General features: G+C 40.9%; 1 long non-coding RNA gene across 1 annotated transcript in view; it reads left to right on the top strand.

Moving 5' to 3' along the window:
• Positions 1–26,463, top strand: part of LOC113900204 — a 45,982-nt gene extending 19,519 nt beyond the window's left edge. The window contains exons 2-3 of the long non-coding RNA XR_003513087.1: positions 12,186–12,356; positions 26,140–26,463. This is a non-coding gene — a long non-coding RNA (uncharacterized LOC113900204). The remainder of the gene's footprint in view (positions 1–12,185; positions 12,357–26,139) is intronic.
• Positions 26,464–27,686: the final 1,223 nt, after the last annotated feature.

Here is a 27,686-nt window from a genome sequence, read left to right as displayed (position 1 = left end):
AAAGTGAAACTGGGAGGTAGGTGGCTGAGAGCCACACAGAAGCATGATTTAAGGCCAAGTCCTGATTGTCCTTAATGGTATGGCCCCAGAAAACTGTGGTTGTAGATAATTATCCCAGAGCTGGGGAGCATAAGTACACCACTGGCAGGGTGTGATCCCAGGCCCTCGCTTTTTCCCACTGCCTCCACTGTTGGTCTTGGTGCCCTCATTTGGATGGCCTCCAAAATGACTTAACTCATTATACTTAATTTGAAAATTATTTCCCAAACTGCTCAAGGGTATCAACTCATAAGTGTTCTAGAGGTAGCCATTAGGTCTTATCGCATGTAGGGGCAAATATTCTCCCTACAGAAGCATACAGTACGTTATTCTTAATGAATTTGGTAACAGACTTAAAATACAATCTGGGGATTAACTTGCTAAAGTGGTTAAACAAAGATTCTTGGCGCCTGAGTGCTTGAGTACTAAGGACATTTCAAAGATTCACACGACTCCAGTCAAACCAAAAACCTGGGTGAGGGGAACCGGGCTGCTCTGAATTCTTGGTGGGGCTGTTTCAGCTGTGAGTCTATATTCAAGTGAGCTGAGGACAAGACTCAGGAACTGAAAAGAAAGATCCCTGCTTTTTATCCTAGAACAAGTATTTCTCTCAGGGCTAAAACCATTCCTTCAGCAGTCAAGCAAAGGAAAGGGGTCCACAGACCACCCAGATATTCTGAAATTTCACAAGCATCTTGGTGTAGTTCTTCAACCTACACTACTCTGGACCCTGGGAGGCCCTTTGGATCTCGTAAACTGTGTCCTCTTATAGGAAATGTTCTTATATTAGTTCCTGGGTAATTTCCAGGAACTTACTTAAAAAAAAAAAAAACAAAAAAAAAAACCTCTTACTATTTGAATGTGGATCTCCCAGAGCAATTTTCTCAGATTCTTATTTATCTACCATTTTCCATCACCATTGTTTTCTTTGCTGTTGTTATTTCACTTACTGGGAGGTTTCTACAACTTTATCTTTTGAATCTTCTTTTAACACAAATATTTTAAAATTTCAGTTTATCATACCTTCATTTTCCAAGAGTTCTGAATGCATTTTTAAAAATTAATGAGCATTTTATACTGATAATATAATTTTATTAGGAATACATAATAAAATGTATATGCCTTTAATAACAGAGCTTCAAGATATACCCAAAAAAATGGACAGAATTAAGGAGAACATGGCTGTACAATTATATCAAGAGATTTTAGCATCCATCAGTATGCAATTCAGAGAAAAATGAGATAAAACATCTGCAGAGACACAAAAGAGATGAACAACACTATCAATCACCGCCTAATTGACATTTATGAAACACATCAACCAATTGCAGACTATGTATTCTCTTTAAGTGTACAGAGTACCTTCACAAAGATAGGCCGTATGCTGGACAATAAAACAGGTTAATATGCTTTTATTTTGTGTATTTTGTGGCCACAGTAGAATTAAATAAGAAATCAATAACAATATAATATCTAGGAAAACCCCAGATACCTAGAAGTTAAACACCCTCCTAAATAATTCATGTGTCAAAGACAAAATCATAAAGGCAATTAGGAAATATTTTGAGTGGGATGAAAATGAATTCAGCTAAAAGAGCTTTAAAATGTGTATATAATAAAAGGAGAAAAAGTGTAAAAATCAGAGAATGTAATAGATAAGGACAGAAATTAGTGGAGTAGAAAACAGATAAAACAGGAACTTATCAAAGCTAAAATTTGGTTTTTAAAAAGAGCAACAAAACTGACAAAGCCCAAGCCAGATTGAGAGAAAGAGAATGCAAGTCACTAAAATGATGGTAAAGAGGGGGCTTATCACCACAGATCCTACAGGCATTTAAGGATAAAAAGAATAATATGAAAAACTTAATGCCAACAAATTCAACTATTTAGATTAAGTGAAAATTCTTGGAAAATATAATTTACCAAAATTGATACAATTAGAAACAGAATATCTGAATTGTCCTTTATCTATATAAAACTTGTATTTCTTACAAAAATCCTCCCCAAAATAAAACTCCAGGTGCAGATTATCTTAGTGGTGAATTCAACAAACATTCATTGAAGAAATACCAATCTTACACACACATCTTCAGAATATAGAGGAGACAACATTGCCCAGCTTATTTTATGAAGCCAGAATAACTCTAACACAAAAAAACAGACACAAAAGTCACAGAAAAAAAATTAAAGACAACTATCTCTCATGTACACAGATAAAATTTCTTAATATTAGCAAATTAAACTCATAAATATTTTAAAAGAATACTACATCATGATCAAGCAGATTTTATTGCAAAAATCAAGATTGGTTTAACATTTAAAAAGTGAATATAATTTACCATGATTATGTAATTAACAAAATAAAGGAGAAAAACCGTTTCAAGGTATGAAAAAGTATGCAAAATTCAACACCTATTGATAACTATAGAAAGAAAAAAGGAAACTCACTACAACCTGGGAGGCAGGGAATTTCCTCAAACTGATAAAAATCATCTTAAAAAAAAAAAAACAAACTCTACAGTTAACATCATGGTGGTAAAAAACTGAATTGTTCACCCCTAACCAGTCCATTCTGAAGGAGAGCAGCCCTGAGATTTCTTTGGAAGAAATGATGCTAAAGCTGACAATTTCTGCAAAATAGTTTGCTGGGACTTTGATAGGAATTTCCTTGAATCAATATGGGGATATGAGAGTTGGACCGTGAAGAAAGCTGAGTGCCGAAGAATTGATGCTTTTGAACTGTGGTATTGGAGAAGACTCTTGAGCTGCAAGGAGATCCAACCAGTCCATTCTAAAGGAGATCAGTCCTGCATGTTCTTTGGAAGGAGTGATGCTAAAGCTGAAACTCCAATACTTTGGCCACCTCATGAGAAGAGTTGACTCATTCTTCGCAGAAGACTTCACAAAAGACTCTGATGCTGGGAGGGATTGGGGGCAGGAGGAGAAGGGGACGACAGAGGATGAGATGGCTGGATGGCATCACTGACTTGATGGGCGTGAGTCTGAGTGAACTCCGGGAGTTGGTGATGGACAGGGAGGCCTGGCCTGCTGCAATTCATGGGGTTGCAAAGAGTCGGACATGACTGAGTGACTGAACTGAACTGAATTTTTATATATTATATATTTATAGCTAATGATTTAAATATAAACTTTCAAAAAATTGAATTTTTAGTAGTGCCAAAAAAAATAAAATAGGAGTAAATCTAACAAAATATTTCTAAGACCTCTGCACTAATAACTATAAATCATTGCTGACAACAATGATTGCAATGATTGCAACTGCAATAGAAAGATAAATAATATTCATGGACTGGAGGATTGAACATGTTTATTATGATAGCAATTATCCCCATATTGATTCAAGGAAATTCCTATCAAAATCCCAGCAAACTATTTTGCAGAAATTGACAAATCCATTATAAAATGTAAATAGAATTACAAAGAACCTGGAATAATCAAAGTACTTTTTTAAAAAAGAAGAATAAAGTTGGAATATTTAGATTTCTTAATTTTAAGAATTACTACAAAACTACAATAATAGTAAGAGTTTTATAAATCAATAAATGGAATAGAGAATTCAGAAATAAACCTATACATATATGATCAAATAATTCTTGACAAAAGTGCCAAAATGATTCACAGGGCAAGAAAAATCTTTTCAACAAATACTGCCAGTATCATCTGGGTATAGACATAGGAAAAGAAAAAATGAATATCAATCCTTATCTTACACCACACACAAATGCTAACACAAAATACTGAATCACAGACCTAAATGTAAGACCTTAAAGTATAAACATTATCAAAAACATATAGGAGAAAACCTTTGTGATCTTGTAATAGGCAAAGGCTTCTTAATACTCACAAAGCATAAATTACAAAAGAAAGAAATCGATAGACTGAACTTTTTCAAATTTAAAAGTTTCTGCTCTTCAAAAGCGGAGAAGGCCATGGCAACCCACTCCAGTACTCTTGCCTGGAAAATCCCATGGACGGAGGAGCCTGGTGGGCTGCAGTCCATGGGGCTGCTAAGAGTCGGACAGGACTGAGCGACTTTACTTTCACTTTTCACTTCTATGCATTGGAGAAGGAAATGGCAACCCACTCCAGTGTTCTTGCCTGGAGAATCCCAGGGACGGGGGAGCCTGGTGAGCTGCTGGCTATGGGGTCGCACAGAGTCGGACACAACTGAAGTGACTTAGCAGCAGCAGCAGCAGCTCTTCAAAAGAAGCAGTTAAATATGCAAATACAAGAGAATATTTACAACCCATATAAAAGGTCTGTATCCAAAGTATATAAAAAATTCTTATAAATCAATATCAAGACAGCCTACTTTTGAAAGTGGATGAAAGATGTGAACAAGCATTTCACTAAATATGACATTCAAATAGCCAGTAAGCACATGGAAAGATATTCATCATAATTCATCAGGAAAATGAAAATTAAAACCGCAGTGAAGTTTTACACACATATTAGAATGACTACAATTTAAAAGCCTGACCATATCTAGTGCTGGAAGGGTTGTCGAGCAACTGGAACTCTCATACACTGTTGACAGAATGTAAAAGTACAACCACTTTGGAAAACAATTTGAAATGATCAAACACTTACCAAACAACCAGCCATTCCACTTTTAGATATTTACCAAAATGAAATGAAAACAAATGTCTATGCAAAGGCTTAAACATGTTCACTGCAACTTTTTTGGTAATTGCCCAGAATTAGAATCAACCCAAAAGTCCATCAACATGTGAATGGGTAAACAAGTTATAGATATCCATATTATTGAAAATATTCCAGCAATCAAAAGGAACAAACTGTTGATAAATGTAGTATCATCGAACTAAAATGATCATGCTGGAAGAAAACAGACGAAGAAAGAGTATCTGTGTGACTCCATTTACTTAGAATTCTAGAAAATGCAACTTACACTTTCAGTTAAAAAAAAATCATGGTTACCTGGAGATATGGGTAGAAAGAACAGAATTATGAAAGAGTCTGAGGAAACTTTTAGGATTGATAGAAATATACATTTTCTTGACTGTCACAACAGTTTCATGTGTGCTACAAATTTCAAAGTCAAACTGTATATTTTAAATATGCAGTTTATTTTCCATAATAATGAAATAAATTTATAATGTGGCAAGAATAAAACCAGAAACAACCATTCTAGTGGGTCAAAAAATTAAAATAGCATTTTTTTCTTTTTCACCAAATGATAATATGTGTTAATTTTCTAAGAATGTTAATTACACTTTTCTTCCTATTTTCCAACTGTTCCTTACATTGTTTCCCATCTTTCAGTTTCTTTTTTTCCTTTTTATTTTGGTTTCTTTTTAAAAATTGTCATTCTTTTAATTTCTGGTGGAATGGTAACTTTAATTTTGGTTGATTGGAAGCTTTGTGTGTGTAGCAAAAGATGAGCTTAATCGCAAGTAGATTTCTTCATTTAATGATCTAGCAGAGATCCAGCGTTTTGTTGGGGAATCCTAAATATCAGTTTCTGCAGGTCAGTTCTCCTGGGCTTGCCTGTCTCCCTAGAGAGGAATCCTCTGGCCTCCTGCTCCACATTTTGACCCTGGCTGCCAGCATTCTGATATCAAGTTGGATGAGGTGGTAAGATCCTTCTGCAGCTCCTCCTTCTTGTTTACAGACTGCCCCCCGCCCCCATCTCACTACCACCCCACGTTCTGTCTGAAGCTCCCAAGTTCTGAGCCACTCACACCACACGCCTTGAGGTAGTGTAGGATCCCTGCCTTTGGCTATGATGGGGAAGGTCAGCTGCACAGACTAAGGGAGGGGGTAGTTTTTGCTAACCTACTCACAGCTCTAGCCGCTTCCCTGTCTTCAGAAAAACCTGTCTAATTCTCCAGCCTTTCTCCAGCACAAATTAGCTGGCTTTAAACACACATTCTGCTTTCTCTGTTCCAAGCTAGATACCACTTCCTCTTTTTTCTATCTTCCAAAAACGTATCTTCTCTGCTGTTGTTTCTTCTTCTATTCTCATTATGCTGGGTTTACACGTATTTTATTCCTTCACTGTCATTAAAACTGAGGTTTGGTTGGAGCAGAGATAAATATTAATAGTATAACTGCTCTCTAATGAAACCTCAAGGAAAAAATGATTTTAATATTGAAGTACAAGAGATTATTGTGGGCAGAGAATCAATACACCCTCTTCAAAGGCCATCCATGTGTCTGGAGGAGAGCAAGGAGTTAGAAGCCCAGAAGCCTGCCTGTGTGCAGCATGCTCACTGGGACTTCTCACTGATACCAATTTAAGACTATTGTTAAGAATTTCCGGCACTGTCAACACCACTTTCTGTTTCAACGTTTCCCTAGAGCCTCCCAGAATCTTTCCTGTGGATTCATTCTGGGCATTTATTTTTATTATTTGGGGAAGGGGTCATATATTTTTAATGTGGAAACAGCAAGGCTTTTAGAGGCAGAAGAAATATTTTCAGTCAGTTGTTGTTAGTCTCTCAGTCATGTCCAACTCTTTGCAACCCCTGGACTGTAGCCCACCAGGCTCTTCTATCCATGGGATTCAGGCAAGAACGCTGAAGGGGGTTGCCATTTCCTTCTTCAGGGTATCTTTCCAACTGAGGGATCAAACCCCAGGTCTCCTGCATTCTTTACCATCTAAGCCACCAAGGAAGCCCAGGGTAGTATTCTTTACTAACCAGCTAACAGAATGGAACTGAGAAAATTCATATCAGTTCAGTTCAGTCACTGAGTCTGACCCCTTGCGACCCTCTGGACTGTAGCACACCAGGCTTCCCTGTCCATCATCAACTCCCAGAGCCTGCTCAAACTCATGTCCATTGAGTTGGTAATGTCATCCAACCATCTCATCCTCTGTCGTCCCCTTCTCTTCCTGCCTTCAATCTTTCCCAGCATCAGGGTCTTTTCCAATGAGTCAGCTCTTTGCATCAGGTGGCCAAAGTATTGGAGTTTCAGCTTCAGCATCAGTCCTTCCAATGAATATTCAGGACTGATTTCCTTTAGGATTGACTGGTTTGATTTCCTTGCAGTCCAAGGGACTCTCAAGAGTCTTCTCCAACACCACAGTTGGAAAGCATCAATTCTTCAGGACTCAGCTTTCTTTGTAGTCCGACTTTCAGATCTATGACTACTGGAAAAACCATAGATTTGACTAAAGGGACCTTTGTTGGCAAAGTAATGTCTCTGCTGCTGTCTAGGTTGGTCACAGCTTTTCTTCCAAGGAGCAAGTGTCTTTTAATTTCATGGCTACATTCACCATCTACAGTGATTTTAGAGCCCCCCAAAATAAAGTCTCTGTTTCCATTGTTTCCTCATCTATTTGCCATGAAGTGATGGGACTGGATGCCATGATCTTAGTTTTCCAAATGTTGAGTTTTAAGCCAACTTTTTCACTCTCCTCTTTCACTTTCATCAAGAGGTTCTTCAGTTCCTCTTTGCTTTCTGCCATAAGGGTGGTATCATGTGCATATCTGAGGATATTGATATTTCTCCTGGCAATCTTGATTCCAGCTTGTGCTTCATCCAGCCTGGCATTTCGCATGATGTACTCTGTGTATAAGTTAAACAAGCAGGGTGACAATATGTAGCCTTGACATACTCCTTTCCCTCTTTGGAACCAGTCTGTTGTTCCATGTCCAGTTCTAACTGTTGCTTCCTGACCTGCATATAGATCTCTCAAGAGGCAGGTCAGGTGGTCTGGTATTCCCTTCTGTTTAAGAATTTTCCACAGTTTGTGGTGATCCACACAGTCAAAGACTTTGGCATAGTCAATAAAGCAGAAATAGATGTTTTTCTAGAACTCTCTTGCTTTTTTGATGATCCAATGGATGTTGACAATTTGATCTCTGGTTTTCTGGCTTTTCTAAATCCAGCTTGAACATCTGGAAGTTCACGGTTCACATACTGTTGAAGCCTGGCTTGGAGAATTTTGAGCATTACTTTGCTAGTGTGTGAGATGAGTGCAATTGTGCAGTAGTTTGAACATCCTTTCGCATTGCCTTTTTTGGGGATTGGAATGAAAACTGACCATTTCCAGTCCTGTGGCCACTGCTGAGGTTTCCGAAAGTAGAGAAAACCACTAGACCACTCAAGTATGACCTAAATAAAATTCCTTGTGATTATACAGTGGAAGTGACAAATAGATTGAAGGGATTAGATCTGGTAGAGTGCCTGAAGAACTATGGATGCAGGTTTGTGACATTGTACAGGGGGCAGTGATCAAGACCATCCCCAAGAAAAAGAAATGCAAAAAGGCAAAATGGTTTTCTGAGGAGGCCTTACAAATCACTGAGAAAAGAAGAGAAGTGAAAGGCAAAGGAGAAAAGGAAAGATATACCCATTTGAATGTAGAGTTCCAAAGAATAGCAAGGAGAGATAAGATAGCCTTCCTCAGTGATCAGTGCAAAGAAATAGAGGAAAACAATAGAATGGGAAAGACTAGAGATCTCTTCAAGAAAATTAGAGATATCAAGGGAACATTTCATGCAAAGATGGGCACAATAAAGCACAGAAACGGTATGAACCTAACAGAAGCAGAAGATACTAAGAAGAGGTGGCAAGAATACACAGAAGAACTATACAAAAAAGATCTTCATGACCCAGATAACCATGATGGTGTGATCACTCACCTAGAGCCAGATATTCTGGAATGCGAAGTCTAGTGGGCCTTAGGAAGCATCACTAGGAACAAAGCTAGTGGAGGTGATGGAATTCCAGTTGAGCTATTTCAAATCCTAAAAGATAATGCTGTGAAAGTGCTGCACTCAATATTCCAGCAAATCTGGAAAACTCAGCAGTGTCCACAGGACTGGAAATGGTCAGTTTTCATTCCAATCCTGAAGAAAGGCAATGCCAAAGAATGCTCAAACGACTGCACAATTGCACTCATTACTATGGACAGGGCTAGTAGAGGTGATGGAATTCCAGCTGAGCTATTTCAGATCCTAAAAGATGATGCTGGGAAAGTTCTGCACTCAATATCCCAGCAAATTTGGAAAATTCATATAGAAAAGAGTAAAATATTCTTGTGAATACAGTTGATGTGCAGTAGGAAGAGTTTTCCTTTTTTTATTTCCAACTTATCCCAAACCAGGTAGTCTTGGAAGCAGTGTGTGCTGAAAAAGACATGGCAAATATTAAATTGTATTTTTATAGTAAACTAGCAAGGCAGGTTAGTACTGTCATGCCACATATTGTGAACAAGGAAATGAAGCTTCAAAGTGATTAAGTTACTTGCCCAATGCCACTCAGCAAGTCATGGCACAAATGAGACTGGAAATCTTGGCCTCTGGGTTTTCAACTTATTTCTTCATCAGTCAGCCTTTCTTTCTTTCTTTTTTTTGTAAAGAAACTTGACTTATAGATCAATCTCCAATTCCATTTCCTAAGAAGGTTACACTGGTAAACCAAAAGCAGAATGGCCCAGATGAAGCTTTTCTTCATTTATAGGCACATTGTTCTGATGAAGCAATTCAGAAAACACACACACTGATATCCAGCAGTGATCTTCACCTCTCCATTGCCAGCACCCAGGTAGGTGGGGTCTACGCATTTGATCTCAATGAACAATTGATGCACATAGGTCCAGAATAGGGGGAAGGCCCAGCCCAAAGCCCCAAACTCAAGGATCCAGCTCCTCCAGAGGCCAGTTCAAGCAGGCACATGCCTAAGAAAATCCTTGCCAAAGGAAGAGTCACTGAGACACATAACCACACCCTCATCATCCTTATCACCCACAAGGGTCCTAATCATATATCAGCTCATCTCCACTCACGACAACTCTGTGAGGCAGATATTACTGATACCATTCCACTTACAGACGAGAAGAGGGCCCCGAAGTTCAGCGGTGTCACATGACTGCTTGGATCACACACTCAAGGGAATGGTGAGCTCAGACCCAAAGCCCAAGTCATGTGGATCCACATCCCATGTTCTTTGATTGCCTTGTGACCTTTCTTTTCTTCTTTCTTTTCCTCCCTCCTCATCTCCTTCACTGCCTTCCTTCCTCCTCATCCTTTTAACAGAATTTCTTCTTATGAGTTTTATCATGAAAACAGGAACAGCTAACATTTGTTGAATGCCGTGTTCAGAACAGTGTGTGTTAGCTACCTCACATGGATTTGTTTTTTACTGTTATTATCTTCAATATGTTGTTGGAAAAAGGCACTGGGAGGGAAGTAACTTAAACTAGGTCACCAGCTAGTAAGATGTAGAGTCTAGGATTTACACCCAGGCAGTCTGACATCGGAGTTGACATTCATTACTTTACACCTTGCTTTATTTTAATGCAAACGGAGCAAAAGCAAACAAAAACTTTTATTTTTATACTGACCAGCAAACTGATGGTAGGCAGATGTTTAACAAAACACAGTTCTCATCTGTTGGATATCTCCTCAATATTATGGATAAGCCCTTTCTCTGAGCTAGGTCTAGTTTTCATTTTTTTAAGACAAAATAACAACAACAAAAAAATCATTTGTAGTTCCTTTTATTTTCCATCCAGTATGGTGCTAAATGCCATGCAGGTATTATACACAGTGGCTTCAGGGCTTACTGTGAGATTTCTTCATTATATCAAATGTCTAAACAGTTCTGGTCTCTGTTACTGGGGATGTGGACACAAGGGTAGCAGCCTCTGACCCATAGCTGAACTCTATGGACACAACTGGAAAAAGGTTTCAGAGGTGGAAAGTTTTTTGACATCTTTCATTACTTCTCCTGGAAAGAAATAAATGGGAGTAGTAGCATCTAATCATAATTCATGTAACCATAACTCCTTTGTCTCAACACACAAAAGTTCAGTGGTTAAGTAACATGCTATAGTCTAAGGGCAAAAATAAAGTAGCAAGCAACACAATTCCTAGACTGAGAAATTTCTCACAGAAATTCGTTAAACAATACATGCCCCAGTTGCTGCAATAGGTGTGCTTTATCTTTCTGGGAAAGGAATTCACAGATCTTGTGTGGCTTAAATATACATGTATGTTCTTAAAATTTGCTAATTCCATTGGTTTCCCATGAGAAAGGGGAAAAAAAATCATTATATAGCATTAGGGAACTTTGGATCCATTAAAGAAAATTTGAGCAAGGGGGTTCTACTAGCTTTCATGCAAACTATGTTTGAGAGAGGACTTGTTTTTCCCTCCCAATGTATCATGAACAAACATTTTGCTGTTTAAATTTAAAAAAATAATGAATTACTAGAGAAAAATGAAAAAGTAACAGACAACATACATATTCCAGTTTTTTAACATAAAATCACATAATCGTATTGCCATTGTTGTTGTTCAACCACTCAGTTAGGTCTGACTCTGTGACTCCATGGACTGCAGCAGGCCAGGCCTCCCTGTCCCTCACTATCTCCCAGAGTTTGCTCAAACTCATGTTCATTGAGGTTTTTAAATATTTAATCCTCAATTTCTGTACTTACCACAGACCACTAATCAACATCTCCAGAATCTACATCAGTTGAAAGACTGAACTTTGAATGTTGTTGTTTAGTCTCTAAGTTGTGTCCAGCTCTGTGACACCATGGACTGCAGCAGGCCAGGCTCTTCTGCCCTCCACTATCTCTAGGAGTTTGCTCACATTTATGCACATTGGCTTGGTGGTGCTATCTAAGCATCTCATCTTCTGCTGTCCCCTTCTCCTTCTGCCTTCAATCTTACCCAGCATCAGGGTCTTTTCCAATGAGCTTCTTCTACATGCCAGACTAGGTCAGTGTCCCCCATACAGTCTCTCTCATGATCCACATGTATTTATTTTCTTTGTGGCACTATTATGATTAAGCATCTATGTAATTAGTAACTTCTAACACTAAGCTCTGTCTCTATTGTTTTCTTCAATGCATCCCAACATTTGTAATAGTTTCTGGCACATAGTAACTGCTCAATAAGTATTAATGGAATGAGTGAACACAGTATATATAAATTAATTCCGATGACTTGGGGAGACTCTCATGATATAACACTGAGTGAAACACTTAGGGTGTCAAATTCTACTAACAGAAAGACAAGAGTATGTAAGCTACCTATAGTATTCCTAGTACCATTTTTGTTGTTTAGCATGAACTTGTTCAAGTAATGTCACAAAAGCTAAAGATGAGCATTATCTGTCTAAGACTTGTTTTTCTTTTTTTAAAGGAGCCATTAATTGCTTTTTCAAGATATGTCTGAAGCGAGGACAAAAGCAAAGAACTTCATTTGGGAATTTGGTGTAGTGATAAAGGAGGGAAGAGAGAAAGCAGAAGTGCCCAGTGGCTTTTTCCTTCTGCGCTATTCAACAAGGCAGCCCAGTGTTCAACCCTAAAGAAGGTAAAACAAACAACGCAAAGAGGGAATTTCAGTTTCAGATAGGCTCTTGCCTATTGAGCTAGTGAGAGACAGCCTAGTCACTTCAAGTGGCCTCAAGAATCCAGGCCAGTATGAATTGGATTACAGGGCCTCAAGGAATTTCAGAATCACTAACAGTCATCTTTGAGAGATTATGAGAAGCAGAAAAATAATAATGGAAGACTGAGGAGAGTAAGGGATTGTCAGAGAAAGTAATATTTGCTCTTTGCTGCTACAGAGAACCAAAGCAAAACCAATGAATTTCAGTTATAAATAGATATGAGTGTCAATGAAAGGAGGGAAGTTATATGTGGAATCTTAAAAAGGTGGTGGGGGGCGGGTGTACAAATGAACTTATTTGCAAAACAGAAATAGAGTTACAGATGTAGTAAACAAACTTATGGTTACGGGGTCGGAGGGGAGAGGAGAAGGATAAGTTGGGAGACTGGGATTGAGACACACACACTACTATACATAAAGAGATAACTAATAAGGACCTACTGTACAGCACAGGGAACTCTACTCAATACTGTGTAATGACCTATATGGGAAAAGAATCTACAAAAGAGTGGATATATGTACAGCCGATTCACTCTGTTGTAGATCAAAAAGTAATACAACATTGTCAATCAACTATACACCAATAAAAAATTAATTAGAAAAGAAAAAAAGCAAGGGGGGCAAATATTTAGCCAGTTACAAGCCCCATTCAGTGCTTCCCTACATTGCTTTGTGCACCTCAGATGCTGTGTGACCTGCAGAGATGAGGAAGGAGGACTGGGGATGATATGTTCATTCAGAAGACCTCTGCCATCCCTGCTAAAGGGAGCTCTTTCATTCTCTCTGGCAGCCCAAGCTCCACAGTCACAGCCATGGTTTCAGAACCAGGGAGCCTGAGTGTTTCAGTAACACACCTCTTCATTTCCATCACCAACTCTCTATGCAGCTAAAACAGTTGCAGACATCTCGAAAAAGACCAAGAGTACATCATGGCTTGTGAATCAAAGTCCATCCCAGGGGATGGCTACTCTGGGTACAATTGAACACTATATGACTTATCTTTTGCTCACGCAACCCCAGGCCAAGCCAAAAAAAAAAAATCGGTATGCAGACTAGAACACAGTTTAGATTCCCTTTCAATTCTGTTTTCATATTGTTTATCTTCTAGTTTTCCTAATTATAAATAATCAATCATCCAAGTGGTTTTGGAATTGCATCACTAATGGTTTGGAAAGTGGTTTGGAAAAATACCACAAGATATTGTGGTGTTGACTGGGTTTATAAAGACCAGGGAAGCACCGTGCCCCTAACTTCAAAGGATTGTCCATTTAAAACATGCTAAAAAATTTTTTTTAAACCTTAGAGATACCAGGTGGTTTAGACTAAAGATACCAAAAGTATGAAGATAAGATACATAATCTCAGAACCTTCCATGGAAGCTGTGAAAATGCTATCAGGATCATCTCCAGAAAATGCAATTTACTGTGGAAGTCTAATCAGTCATTTGGCAAACATTTCCCTAGACAGATAAGAGATTAGAGTGGGGGAGAGGGGATGGGAAAAGGGCCATGCAAGAAAGGAAGGGCAATGAGTTACTGGTAGGGATCTCTCATATCATACCAATACAACTCTCTTTCACTCTTCAAAAATTAAGAATTACAGCATAGGAAGCAGTATAGGTCAAAGACTGAACAGCTGAATTTTTTAAACAAAGGAATCGAGTTATTCATATAGACCGCAAGTCTCCTTTTTATCCACTTTATCTGGCCCACATTCCAAGGCACCTTAGGAAGGTTAGTAAACAAACAATCATGTTAGAACCCAAGCAGATGTCAGAACAAGCCCAGACCAAACATTCAAGGTCATCTTCGGCTACATGAGTCCATGATTTACAAAATATTCATGACTTCATCCATTTGTTTCACATTAATAAACATCTGTTCTACGTTAAAGCATTCAAGTTTTTTATAAATCAGCCATTTTGCCCTACCGAACACTCCCATAAGGGATATTGTTTTACCCATTGACTAGGGCCTTCATCTGATTATAGTGAGAAGCTACAGTACAACCTGCCCAATTCCTAACAACTGGGCCCTACTATATGACCAGGGCATTTTATAAAGCACAATCCAGTTGTGATATTTAATAATGATGGATGTTCAAGAAGCCCATTTGTAAGGTGGAGAATGGAGAACTTTTTTTTTTTAATTCTTTACCGTATCATTAGCTTCAAATGGAAAATAGAAGGTTCCCAAAGTGCTTTAATAAATGTAGTACAAAGAAAGGAACTGAAGTAACAGGGACTTGTAGCTCATCAAATTAGTATGGTTTGGCAACCATAGCACCCTCTCTTTCATCATGCTTCTTCCTAATCATCACACACTTGAAGATTTATAGCCTTTTTAAAAATTGCTTCTGTAGGTTTTCAATTATTACTGCAGCAAAAACTCTAAAGTATGGCACCATCACTTGTCTATTTGTGAAGCTTCCAAAGGGGTTTAGCTGGTTCATTTTTGTAGTTATGGCAAGCAACTGTTGTTATAAAATGGAGGAACATTATATATAGTCGGAATGCTTCTTTTCACTGCAGGGAAAGGAGATTGCAGAAATATAGTCCAAGGAAATGAAGTCTTGCCTCAAATCACACAGCTAGAGGCAGAGTGGGGCCCAGAAAGCCAGTTCTCCAGACCCAACGTCCACACTGTTTCCATTTCTACTGTATTTCTAGTGTTTTGTACAGCTTCCTTTATTAAGTTTAAATTCATGTGTATATACATATGTGTCTGTATATATATATGTATATATATATATACATACATATATATGTATGTGAAAGTGAAAGTCACTCAGTTGTATCTGACTCTTTGCAATCCCATGGACTATACAGTCTATGGAATTCTCCAGGTCAGAACACTGGAGTGGGTAGCCATTCCCTTCTCCAGGGAATCTTTCCAACCCAGGGATTGAACCAGGGTCTCCTGCATTGCAGGCAGATTCTTTACCAACTGAGCCATCAGGGAAGCCCAAGAATACTGGAGTGGGTAGCCTACCCCTTCTCCAGTGGATCTTCCCAACACAGGAATTGAACCAGGGTTTCCTGCATTGCAGGCAGATTCTTTACCATCTGAGCTATATAGCTTATATAGCTATATAGTTTATTTCAAATACCTTATAATTAAGGCATGTTAATGCTTTAGTTCAGACATATTTTACCTAACAAATTGGAATTGGAATTGGAATTCGTGAAGCTTTCTGTACATTTTTATCTGAATTAATAAGCCCCCTGGAAATGGACTTCCTGTGATAAAATCAGCCAGCCGCTGGTTGTGCTGCTCCCTAGAGTGGAACAGAAGGCATAATGGAATCCCCTTTGGCAGACAGAGCCCCTTCTGTCCAGGAAATGAGGTCCCGCCACAAATCCTCAGCAGCAAGACAGGTGAGATTAGCAGAGGCCCAGCAGAGCCAGGGAGAGCAGGATGAGCTGGAATTCTAGAATTCATTAAGAACTGTGAACAGACTACAATTAGTACAGAGGGGAAGCAGAAGGAAGAGAAAGGAGGTGGAAGACAAAGGAAGGACCTGATGGGGAGGGAATGAAGGAGCAGGTGCCCTGGGGCAGAGTCAGAAGTGAAATAAAGAAGGAAGACAGGACAGACTGGCTGGATCAAGGCAGGCCAGAGGTCAGGGGGTCAGGCAGCCTGGAACACATCCCAAGACTCCAAGAGCCTGGGGAAGCAGGAGGCGGAAGGTCTATGACCCAGGTCCGGGGCTATGTCTGTCTTGCTCATCTCATGCCCCATGTCCAACTCACACAGCAGGTCTTCGAAGTTGGTGGGAGGATGAAAGGGATGCAGGGAGTTCAGGAACCAAAGCCAGAGAGTCTGGTTGTTTAGGGGCTGTGATCAATCAAAGGGGCTTCCCAGGTGCTGCTGGTGGTAAAGAACCCGTCTGCCAGTGCAGGAGACATAAGAGATGTGGGTTCGATCCCCTGGAGAAGGGCATGGCAACCCACTCCAGTATTCTTGCCTGGAGAATCTCATGGATAGCGGAGACTGACAGATTACAGTCCGTGAGGTTGCAAAGAATTGGACACAACTGATGCAACTTAGCACAGCACACAGCATATGATCAATCTAAAGGTCTAGATAACAGCAAAAATGGCATGAAAGTGAGTCAAGACCCTTGGGAAACAGCACACACTTCTCCCCAGAGTTAGAGAAGTGGGAGGCGAGTTCACGGCCAAAGGCAGGGAAGAGACAACAGAATAGGAAGAGAGGATGGAGGAGTTGGAGGGAGAGTCAAGAATAATTTTTATTTTTACTAAGTATCTGTGGAAGCCTCTTTTTTCTACTATGTCCCAAAACACTGATAGACACTTTTGATTAAACATATATATATATACATGTTGTTGCTAAGTACTTCATGTTGGTAGTAGCATTATTTCACTTCAGGCTGGCCTCAAACCCTATCTAGAAAAGGCCTGTACAGTCTATAAATATTCTCAAAGGACGATGAATTAGGTAAAAATAAACACCTGCCCAGAGGGGCACCCCCCCCACACCCTTGCCTGCCCCAAATCGAAAACTTCCAACTTTTGTTATGGAACTGCTTCCCTCCTTGGATCCTTAGCTCACATATCTACAGGTACAGCCTGACTACTGCACCAGCCTGTTTATTGCTCTTCTAGAAAGTGACAGGTCAATCAGGCCCAAGAAGCCCAAGACTACTCCTCAATTTTGACCCCTAACTTTCTCCTCCTGATGATGAGGCCTCTGCAGATCCTTTTTTGCAACAACCTGACTCAGAAAAGCCCAACATTAGGATAGACAGCTCAGATCCCTCTGCCTCTGCCTTACATCCTTCCCCACCTCTTCCCTCCCCCAACCAGGATTCCCTGACCTTTGCTTTTCCTTTAACATCCTCAAATCCTGGGAATCTTAACACTGAGCTTGCCAGTTCCTGAAGCAGTTCCCCGCCCAGCGTTTGCTGCTCCTGGACCCCAACCTAAGTCACCTGACCCTACTTAAAGGCATTAAATGAATCACGCAAGATCATATAGGTGCACAGAGGCAAAAATCAGTGATGGTACAGAGTTACGCACAAGGTAGCACGAGTTGATAAACATGCGTCTGAGAAAATTAATACTGGCCTACAAACACAAGAACTTTCAAAACTTAGAACATAGAGTATAAAAGATGAAGGGGATCATGGGCTTTAAAAACTCAGCTCAGGATACCACCACAGTGACTACAGCATTCACATATAGTTATTGAAAGAGGCCTCAAAAAGGTACTTCTTTGAGAATCTGTAGCATATTCAAATGGAGAAGACAATGGCATCCCACTCCAGCACTCTTGCCTGGAAAATCCCATGGATGGAGGAGCCTGGTGGGCTGCAGTCCATAGGGTGGCTAGGAGTCAGACACGACTGAGTGACTTCACTTTCACTTTTCACTCTCATGCATTGGAGAAGGAAATGGCAACCCACTCCAGTGTTCTTGCCTGGAGAATCCCAGGGACGGGGAGCCTGGTGGGTTGCCATCTATAGGGTCGCACAGAGTCAGACACGACTGAAGCGACTCAGCAGCAGCAGCAGCAGCATATTCAAAAGCAGAGACATTACTTTGCCAACAAAGGTCCGTCTAGTCAAGGCTATGGTTTTTCCAGTGGTCATGTATGGATATGAGAGTTGGACTGTGAAGAAGGCTGAGTACCGAAGAATTGATGCTTTTGAACTGTAGTGTTGGAGAAGACTCTTGAGAGTCCCTTGGACTGCAAGGAGGTCCAACCAGTCCATTCTGAAGGAGATCAGCCCTGGGATTTCTTTGGAAGGGATGATGCCAAGGCTGAAACTCCAGTACTTTGGCCATCTCATGTGAAGAGTTGACTCATTGGAAAAGACTCTGATGCTGGGAGGGATTGGGGGCAGGAGGAGAAGGGAACAACAGAGGATGAGATGGCTGGATGGCATCACTGACTCGATAGACGTGTGTCTGAGTGAACTCCGGGAGTTGGTGATGGACAGGGAAGCCTGGCGTGGTGCGATTCATGGGGTCGCAAAGAGTTGGACATGACTGAGCGACTGAACTGAACTGAACTGAAAAGGAGCTACAACAGTATTTCTCAAGCTGTGTTCTATGGAATACCAATATTCCTGGGATGTGAATTACTGCTCCTGAGATGTGAATCACGCTGCCTTGACAAAGCACTTCGATGATCAGGTTAACCAGGAGGCAGAGTTCATCTCCTCCTTGGTAGTCTCAATGCACTTAAGCATATTTCAGGTTGTAAGAAGCTGTACAGCAAAGAAGCCCATTACATTTGATTTATACGAATCTTTCCTAAACTTACCTGACCACTACTCTCTTTTACTAGAGAATACCTCTTTTTTCTAAGAAAACAGTTTGAGAAATTCTGAACCAGATTTAGTTAACCAACTCCCGGAGTTCACTCAGTTTAATTAATCCTTGACTTTTTAATTCAATTATTAGCTAGAATAAAACAGGCCACTGGCTTTACGTGGTTAACTGGCTGGTCATAAACCTTGTGTCATTAGAGATTCTATGATATATCTGATATATGCCCTACACTGAAATGCATCTTTATTCAATGCTTTTTAAAAAAAATTAGAGTAGCATTAAAATATATACATTACCAGGTATAAAATAGATAGCTAGTGGGAAGTTCTGTATAACACAGGGAGCTCAGCCTGGTGCTCTGTGATGACCTAGAGAGGTGGGATGGGGTAGGGTAGGAGGAAAGCTCAAGAGGGAGGGGATATAAGTATACTTATGGCTGATTCACATTGTTGTGTGGCAGAAACCAACACAGCGTTGTAAAGCAGTTGTCCTATTTAACATTTTCTAGGATTTGACAAAAAGGAGCATAATCACATCACTTGAAAATGCCTTCCTTTGAGTCTTTCAGTCACAGCTTCAGCAGACTCTGAATTTCAGAGGGGAGGCTCTAACTGCTCAAGAAGAAAGCATATAGAAAAGCACACCTTTCTGGGGAATCAGGCCATCACAGGCCCATCACATCTGTGTGCTGGAAGAAGCTCTAGAGGTTAGCCAACTGATGTCACCTTCTCATGAATTCGCTGAGTAGCTTCAGGAGGGTTGGCAGCTGCCAAGACCACAAACTCCACACTGGTGGAGCTGGGATTAGGACCAGGATTTTTTGGTGCCTCTGCCAGGAGGATTTTCCTGTCCTGGAATTATCTGCTTTTCTCAGAAAGGAAGAATCCAGTCTTTGTCGTCTGAAAACCACATTGGAAAGACAAGAAGGAAATAGGCCAAAATGTGAACACTACTCCACATAGAGGGGATATTTTGGTCTTTGTTCTATTTTCCTTCATTGACCAAAATGTCTACAAAGGGCATATATTCCTTTTATAGCAAAACAAAAAGAAAAAAGCAAAAAATTGTTTTACTATTTAAAAAAAAAAAAGCAGCTGCGGAAGGTAAATTCATATGCTGAAAAGCATCATCCACGTGGCTCCTAGTCATTGAGCAGAATAAGCAGAACTAATGAAATGCCATGGCATTTCCCCGTGTTGGCTGTGAGCAAGGATGATTCACTGGGGCAGCTTGGAGACCACCCTGCTGGCTGCTGGCGGAGCACCGGCCCCACTGATCCACTTCATGCTGCAATGGCTTCACCCACAGACTATCAAGGAGCAGAGCATTGCTTGACTGCCTTCCATAATTTCCTCTCAAAGCATGTGTCTCAATATTGGATTTGAGTGACTTCTCAATGATTTCTAAATTGAACCTAACTGAATACACAAGTTTAAATGGAAAGAGATTTTTTTATTGCTTTTCTGTACTTATGCACTGGCTTCCCAACTAGAAAAACTTCTCTTCAGTCTGATTATGTCTGAAAACAATAGTTTTAGAGGTTTAATCCCTATTTTGGAGTCCAAGCAAGTAGTAAATTGTTTATATATAAGGTGTGTATGTGTGTATGTGTATGTGTGCATGAGTGTGTGTTTGTGTGTGTATGTATGTGTCATTTTCTGCTACTACAACAAAAACACCACAGATTGAGTGGCCTATAAACAACAGAAATTTATTTCTCACAGTCCTGGAAATTGCAATTGGTGTCTGATGAGGGCTTACTTTCTCACATGGTAGAAATGGCAAGGGAGCTTTCTGGTGTCTTTTCCTATAAGGGCATTAATCTCATTTATGAGGATTCTACCCTCATGATTTAAACAAGGCCCCACCTCCTAATACCATCACCCTGGGTATTAGGTTTCAACATATCAATTTGGGGTGGATAACAGTGTGTTGTTCAGTCACTAAGTCATATCTGACTCTTTGCAACCCCATGGACTGCAGCACACCAGGCTTCCCTGTCCTTCACCATTTCCCAGAGCTTGCCCCACTCATGTCCATTGACTCAGTGATGCCATCCAACCATCCCGTCCTCTGCTGTCCCCTTCTCCTCCTGCCTTTTATCTTTCCCAGTATCAGGGTCTTTCCCATAAGTCAGCTCTTCACATCAGGTGGCCAAAGTATTAGAGCTTCAGCGTTATCAACAGTTCTTCCAATAAATATTCAGGATTGATTTCCTTTAGGATTGACTGGTTTGATCTCCTTGCTGTCCAAGGGACTCGCAAGAGTCTTCTCCAGCATCACAATTCAAAAGTATCAATTCTTTGGCACTAAGCCTGCTTTACAGTCCAACTTTCACATCTGTACACAACTACTGGAAAAACCATAGCTTTGACTATACAGGCCTTTTTTTGGCAAAGTGATGTCTCTGCTTTTTAATATCCTGTCTAGGTTTGTCACAGCTTTCCTTCCAAGGAGCAAATGTCTTTTGATTTCATGGCTGTAGTCATCTTCCACAGTAATTTTGGAACCCAAGAAAATAGAATCTGTCACCGTTTCCACTTTTTCTCCATCTATTTGCCATGAAGCGATGGGACCAGATACCATGATCTAAGTTTTGTGAATATTGAATTTCAAGTTAGCTTTTTCACTTTCTTCTTTCACCTTCATCAAGAAGTTCGTTAGTTCCTCTTCACTTTCTGCCATTATAGTGGTATCATCTGCATATCTGAAAAGTGAAAGTCACTCAGTCATATTCAACTCTTTGCAACCCCATGGACTATAGTCCATCAAATTCTCCAGGCAAGAATACTAGAGTGGGTAGCCGTTACCTTCTCCAGGGGATCTTCCCAACCCAGGGATTGAACCCAGGTTTCCCACATTGCAAGTGGATTCTTTACCAGCTGAGCCACCAGGGAAGTTGTTGATATTTCTCCCAGAAATCTTGATTCCAGCTTGTGATTCATCCAGCTTGAAATTTCTTGTGATGTATGCTGCACATAAGTTAAGTAAGCAGGATAACAATATACAATTAGACATACTCCTTTTCCGATTTTGAACCAGTCAGTTGTTCCATGTCTGGTTCTAACTGTTGCTTCTTGACCCAAATACAGGTTTCTCAGGAGACAGGTAAGGTGGTCTGGTACTCCAATCTCTTTAACAGTATGAATGGATGCTATCTGAATCTGACAGACCTAGACAGCATATTAAAAAGAGAGCAGAGACATTATTTTGCTGACAAAGGTCCATATGGTCAAGCATTTTTCCAGTGGTCATGTATGGACGTGAGAGTTGGACCATAAAGAAGACTGAGCACCAAAGAATGGATGCTTTTGAACTGTATTGCTGGAGAAGACTCTTGAGAGTCCCTTGGACTGCAAGGAGATCAAACCAATCAATCCTAAAGGAAATCAAACCTGAACATTCACTGGAAGGACTGGTGCTGAAGCTGAAGCTCCAATACTGTGGCCACCTGATGCAAAGAGCCGACTCATTTGAAAAGACCCTGCTTCTGGGAAAGATAAAAGGCAGGAAGAGAAGGGGATGAGAGAGGATGAGTTGGTTGGATGGCATTACCAACTCAATGGACACAAGTCTGGACAAGCTCCAGTAGATTATGTAGGACAGGGAAGCCTGGTATGGGGTCGCAAAGAGTCAGACATGACTGAGACTGAACAACAACAGATCGTTTCATTCTAAAGGGAACAATTGTATATAATCCTCTCAATCAAATAATAAGTGTTTAGTCAGTTTTTGGACATCTTTTTCTGAAATTTTCCAAAAATCGTTTGTCTACTATTACCTGAAAATACTCTGACTCCTTTAACTATATGCATTCTTCTAAAGTAGCGGCTAAGGTACATCTTCAACATTTCCATCACTTCCTTCAATACTTCTTCACTTTTTATTCTTTCCTTACTGACATTAAGCACAACCCTTTGTTTTGTGCCTTCCCTGTTCCAGGCAGACACTCCTCCTTTCCTTTAGGATCATCCTAGCCTGCTCTCTCTGCCACAGTCCCTGGGTGGTAATATCCTTCTCCCCCATGTTTAAGGCCAGTCTCTTCCTTTGTGTCTTTGAGTCCATTCCATATCATTTCATCTCCCCGTGGGTCCTGATCCAGTTACCTCTGTTGCCCATTGTATCTTTAATTTTCTTCTTTTTACCAATTTTCCCCTCTTAGTTTATAAGCTTGTTCAGTTCTTACCCATCTCAAAGAAACTAATTTCCCCTCGACCACACATGGTCTTCTGCCTTTTGTTTTACCTCTCTTGTTCCCTTCACCTCAAGTTTCTAAGTGGTTAGACAGTAGTCACTGTCTCCATTTTCTGATCTTACATATATTCCTTCCCAGGAGTAACCCTGGCTTCTATGCACCAAACCACTAAGAGGGCATCAGCTAAGATCATCAGCTGAGGCACAGTCTTCTCTCCTCATGGTACTGGATATCTTACCTCTGACCCTGATGACTGCTCATACACTGAGACACACTCTGCTCACTCTTCTTCCCAGATTCCATGTTCAATCTGTTCTCCTTACACCCCTATAACTGTTTCTTCTCAGCCTCTTTTACAGGCCCTTCTTTCTCTATATTCCCCTTAAATGTTGGAGTTTTCATGTTTCATTATCCAGAGTTTCATTCTAGATCTACTTCCCTTTTTATTCTACAGAGATTCCCTGGATGATTAAACCCACTTTCATGGTATTCCCAAACAATCCCTATTTATGCTGGTGGTGCCTAAATCCACTCTCTCCAGGTCAAAACTCTCCCATTCTTGAGCTACAGACTCATATTCCAAGGGCCTGCTGGAAACCCTCATCTGGATGTCCAGGGGCACTCCGAATTCAATATGCTCCAAATCAACTTACTATCTCCCCAACCTATGTCTTCTACTGTTCCTCCTGTAGTTGAAGAACCATCACTAGAGTCATCAGTCATTCCTATTTTCCTTAGACGAAGGGACTTCCCAGCACATGGGACTCTCAGTCTTAATAGGACAGTCCTAGGCAGGCGGGGATGGCCCCTAACACCACCCACCCATCTTCAGGTCTAGAATCTGGGTCTTGATCTCTGTCCTCTCTTCTCACTTCTTCAATCTCCATGTCCTTCCAATTTCATTTCCTAAGTAGTTATCAAATTCCTACTCTCCTTTCCACCCCAAGCTCACACCCTTAGTATCTCTTGCCTGTTTTACCCCCCTGGATGCCTAAGTATATCTCTGATGCCAATCTTCTTCCCCTTTAGATTCATGCTCCACATAGCTGCTGAAGAGAATTTTCAAACAGAAATTTCACCAAATCTCTATCCTGCTCAAAATATTCCATGGGCTACCCATCGCTCTTGGGGTAAAGCCCAAACATGTTAATATGGAAAAGTCCTCCTTGGTCCCTCCAGCCCTGGCCTCACCTCATGTCACTCACTGAGCTGTGTGGGTGTCTCCACAGTACAGGCTGCTCACCCTCGGCTCTTCCTGTGACTTTTTCCTGCCATGCCCTTATCTCTTTACCCCAACTGCCTTCCTCACCTAGTTTACATTCAACATTCAACTCAGGTTCAAGACTCAACTCCTCTGGCATCATTCCGCCAAGTGGCTTTCTGTGACATGCACAGTCTACAGACGTGTGCTAGCTGCCCCTCCAACCCCCAGACCACTGCGTACAGCGCACTCAGATTTGCCAGTTGGTCTTTCTTTCCCTCTGGACTGTGAACTGCCAGGAGGAGATACAGGCACGTCCTGGGCAACACCTAGGAAAACGCCTAGCACAGGTAGAACTCAACAGACACTCATGGAACTCTATTTGGAATGCAAACATCTATTTGGAATGAAAACTGGCAGCCAGCAGGTTAGATCCACCCCATAATCATGGTTTATTTGACCTACATGATTTTTTTCAACACTAGTGTTTAAAAGTCAGGAGACCTCATCTAAAAACTTAAAATTTTCAAATCCCTTGGAAAGTCTAAGTATCTGAAAATATGAGGTTCATATTTTTCTGTGGTACTGACCTCATTAGAAAGGACACTTGCTCATATCTTCCCAGTTCACTATCAGCCTACCTCCTGGACTCTGGAAGGAGCAGTAAACCCCAGGGACAAGTTCCCTGTGTCTGCTCTGCTTTCTTCTCAATGGGATGTATGGACCAATTTTTTGTTGTTGTTGAGTTTTATTGGGGGGAGCTACCAGATGCTGTGCAAAGCAAGTGGGTGGCTGCTTTTCTTTAGGGTAAAGAAAATGGTCAGAGACCATCTTGGTGGTCCTAGAACATTTTGGATCAGCAAGAAGTCCACCCTGGCTGATGACTTCTGCTCTGGTTTTCTGTCATTCTAGATTTGTATCTAATATTGAACCCTTTACATTGTATTATAATTCGTTGTTCAAGTTTTAAAACTCAAAGAACTTAATTCCAATTTCTTCCCATATATTTCCCAAGAGAGGGCTGCACAAGAAATATTCAGTTCAGTTCATTTCAGTCACTCAGTCGTGTCCAACTCTTTGCGACCCCATGAATCACAGCACGCCAGGCTTCCCTGTCCATCACCAACTCCCAGAGTTCACTCAGACTCATGGCCATCGAGTCAGTGATGCCATCCAGCCATCTTATCCTCTGTCGTCCCCTTCTCCTCCTGCCCCCAATCCCTCCCAGCATCAGAGTCTTTTCCAGTGACTCAACTCTTCGCATGAGGTGGCCAAAGTACTAGAGTTTCAGCTTTAGCATCATTCCTTCCAAAGAAATCCCAGGGCTGATCTCCTTCAGAATGGACTGGTTGGACCTCCTTGCAGTCCAAGGGACTCTCAAGAGTCTTCTCCAACACCACAGTTCAAAAGCATCAATTCTTCGGCGCTCAGCCTTCTTCACAGTCCAACTCTCACATCCATACATGACCACAGGAAAAACCATAACCTTGACTAGATGGACCTTTGTTGGCAAAGTAATGTCTCTGCTTTTTAATATGCTGTCTAGGTTGGTCATAACTTTCCTTCCAAGGAGTAAGCGTCTTTTAATTTCATGGCTGCAGTCACCATCTGCAGTGATTTTGGAGCCCAGAAAAATAAAGTCTGACACTGTTTCCACTGTTTCCCCATCTATTTCCCATGAAGTGATGGGACCAGATGCCATGATCTTCGTTTTCTGAATGTTGAGTTTTAAGCCAACTTTTTCATTAGTGACATTACAATCTTCAAAATAGTACTTTCACCATCACTATGTCATTACATTCTAACTTCATTTCTGGGACAATAAATCACAGGGTCTTGGCATGAGAGATTTCAATTTTATACCTATATTGATTTTTCTCCACAAGTCTGATTGTTTTCACACAAAACAGACAAGCATCACATGCACAGATACATCTCGAGAGCTTTTTACACCTTAACTGCTAACAGCTTTACGAATCTTAATGGTTCAGAGGTTTATTTTTCACCACAGGCCCAGATGGAAATCACTGGCATCAGGAAGAACTGAAATCCCCAGCTGAGATAAAGCAGAAGACTTCCAGGCAGAAGAAATCAGAATCGGACCTACTAGTGCTGCCATCTGTTCCTCTGCACTCTTAGAGTTTGTGGCTCCCATCAGACCCGGGGAATTGTCCAGCTGTGAGTTTCTGTTTTACTGGGATTGAATTCCATCAATGTCCCTGACTTCCAGGCTTTGACCATCATCCTATGATGGTTGCCTCTATCAGACATCTCTGTTCTTTGCTTTATAATATGTATTTATTAACAATAATAAAGTTAATTCAACTGAGTCTAACTATGATCATTTGATGACATTTTTGGGGATCGCTTTGGATACCCCCACTCCAGTACTCTTGCCTGGAAAATCCCATGGACGGAGGAGCCTGGAAGGCTGCAGTCCATGGGGTCGCTGAGGGTCAGACGTGACTGAGCGACTTCACTTTCACTTTTGGATACCAACAAGCATGCCCAAGTCAGGATTTCAGATCAGGGACTACAGGGCTTCCTTCTATTCCAGATGGCCTGCCCTGGGTGGTGCTAGTGGTAAAGAACCTGCACACCAATGCAGGTGACCTAAGAGACTCAGGTTCAATCCCTAGGTTGGGAAGATCCCCTGAAGGAGGGCATGGTAAGCAACTCCGGTAATCTTGCCTGGAGAAGCCCGTGGAGAAAGGAGCCTGGCAGGCTACTGTCCTTAGGGTCGCAAAGAATTGGACATACTGAAGCTGGTTCCAAATAGGAAAAGAAGTATGTCAAGGCTATATATTGTCACCCTGCTTATTCAACTTATATGCAGAGTACATCATGAGAAACACTGGGCTGGAAGAAGCACAAGCTGGAATCAAAATTGCCGGGAGAAATATCAATAATACCTCAGATATGCAGATGACACTACCCTTATGGCAGAAAGTGAAAAAGAACTAAAGAGCCTCTTGATGAAAGTGAAAGAGGAGAATGAAAAACTTTTTGTGGGCTCCAAAATCACTGCAGATGGTGATTGCAGCCCTGAAATTAAAAGACGCTTACTCCTTGGAAGGAAAGTTATGACCAACCTAGATAGCATATTCAAAAGCAGAGACATTACTTTGCCAACAAAGGTTCGTCTAGTCAAGGCTATAGTTTTTCCAGTGGTCATGTATGGATATGAAATTTGGACTGTGAAGAAAGCTGAGCGCCAAAGAATTGATGCTTTTGAAGTGTGGTGCTGGAGAAGACTCTTGAGAGTCCCTTGGACTGCAAGGAGGTCCAACCAGTCCATTCTGAAGGAGATCAGCCCTGGGATTTCTTTGGAAGGAATGATGCTAAAGCTGAAACTCCAGTACTTTGGCCACCTTGTGCGAAGAGTTGACTCATTGGAAAAGACTCTGATGCTGGGAGGGATTGGGGGCAGGAGAAGAAGGGGACGACAGAGGATGAGATGGCTGGATGGCATCACTGACTCGATGGCCGTGAGTCTGAGTGAACTCTGGGAGTTGGTGATGGACAGGGAGGCTTGGCGTGCTGCAATTCATGGGGTCA

The sequence above is a fragment of the Bos indicus x Bos taurus genome, chromosome 10 (genome assembly GCF_003369695.1).
Source record: "Bos indicus x Bos taurus breed Angus x Brahman F1 hybrid chromosome 10, Bos_hybrid_MaternalHap_v2.0, whole genome shotgun sequence".
Classification (NCBI taxonomy): Eukaryota; Metazoa; Chordata; class Mammalia; order Artiodactyla; family Bovidae; genus Bos; species Bos indicus x Bos taurus.
The sequence above is the reverse complement of the archived record's forward strand: the minus strand, read 5'-3'. Positions and strand labels throughout refer to the sequence as shown.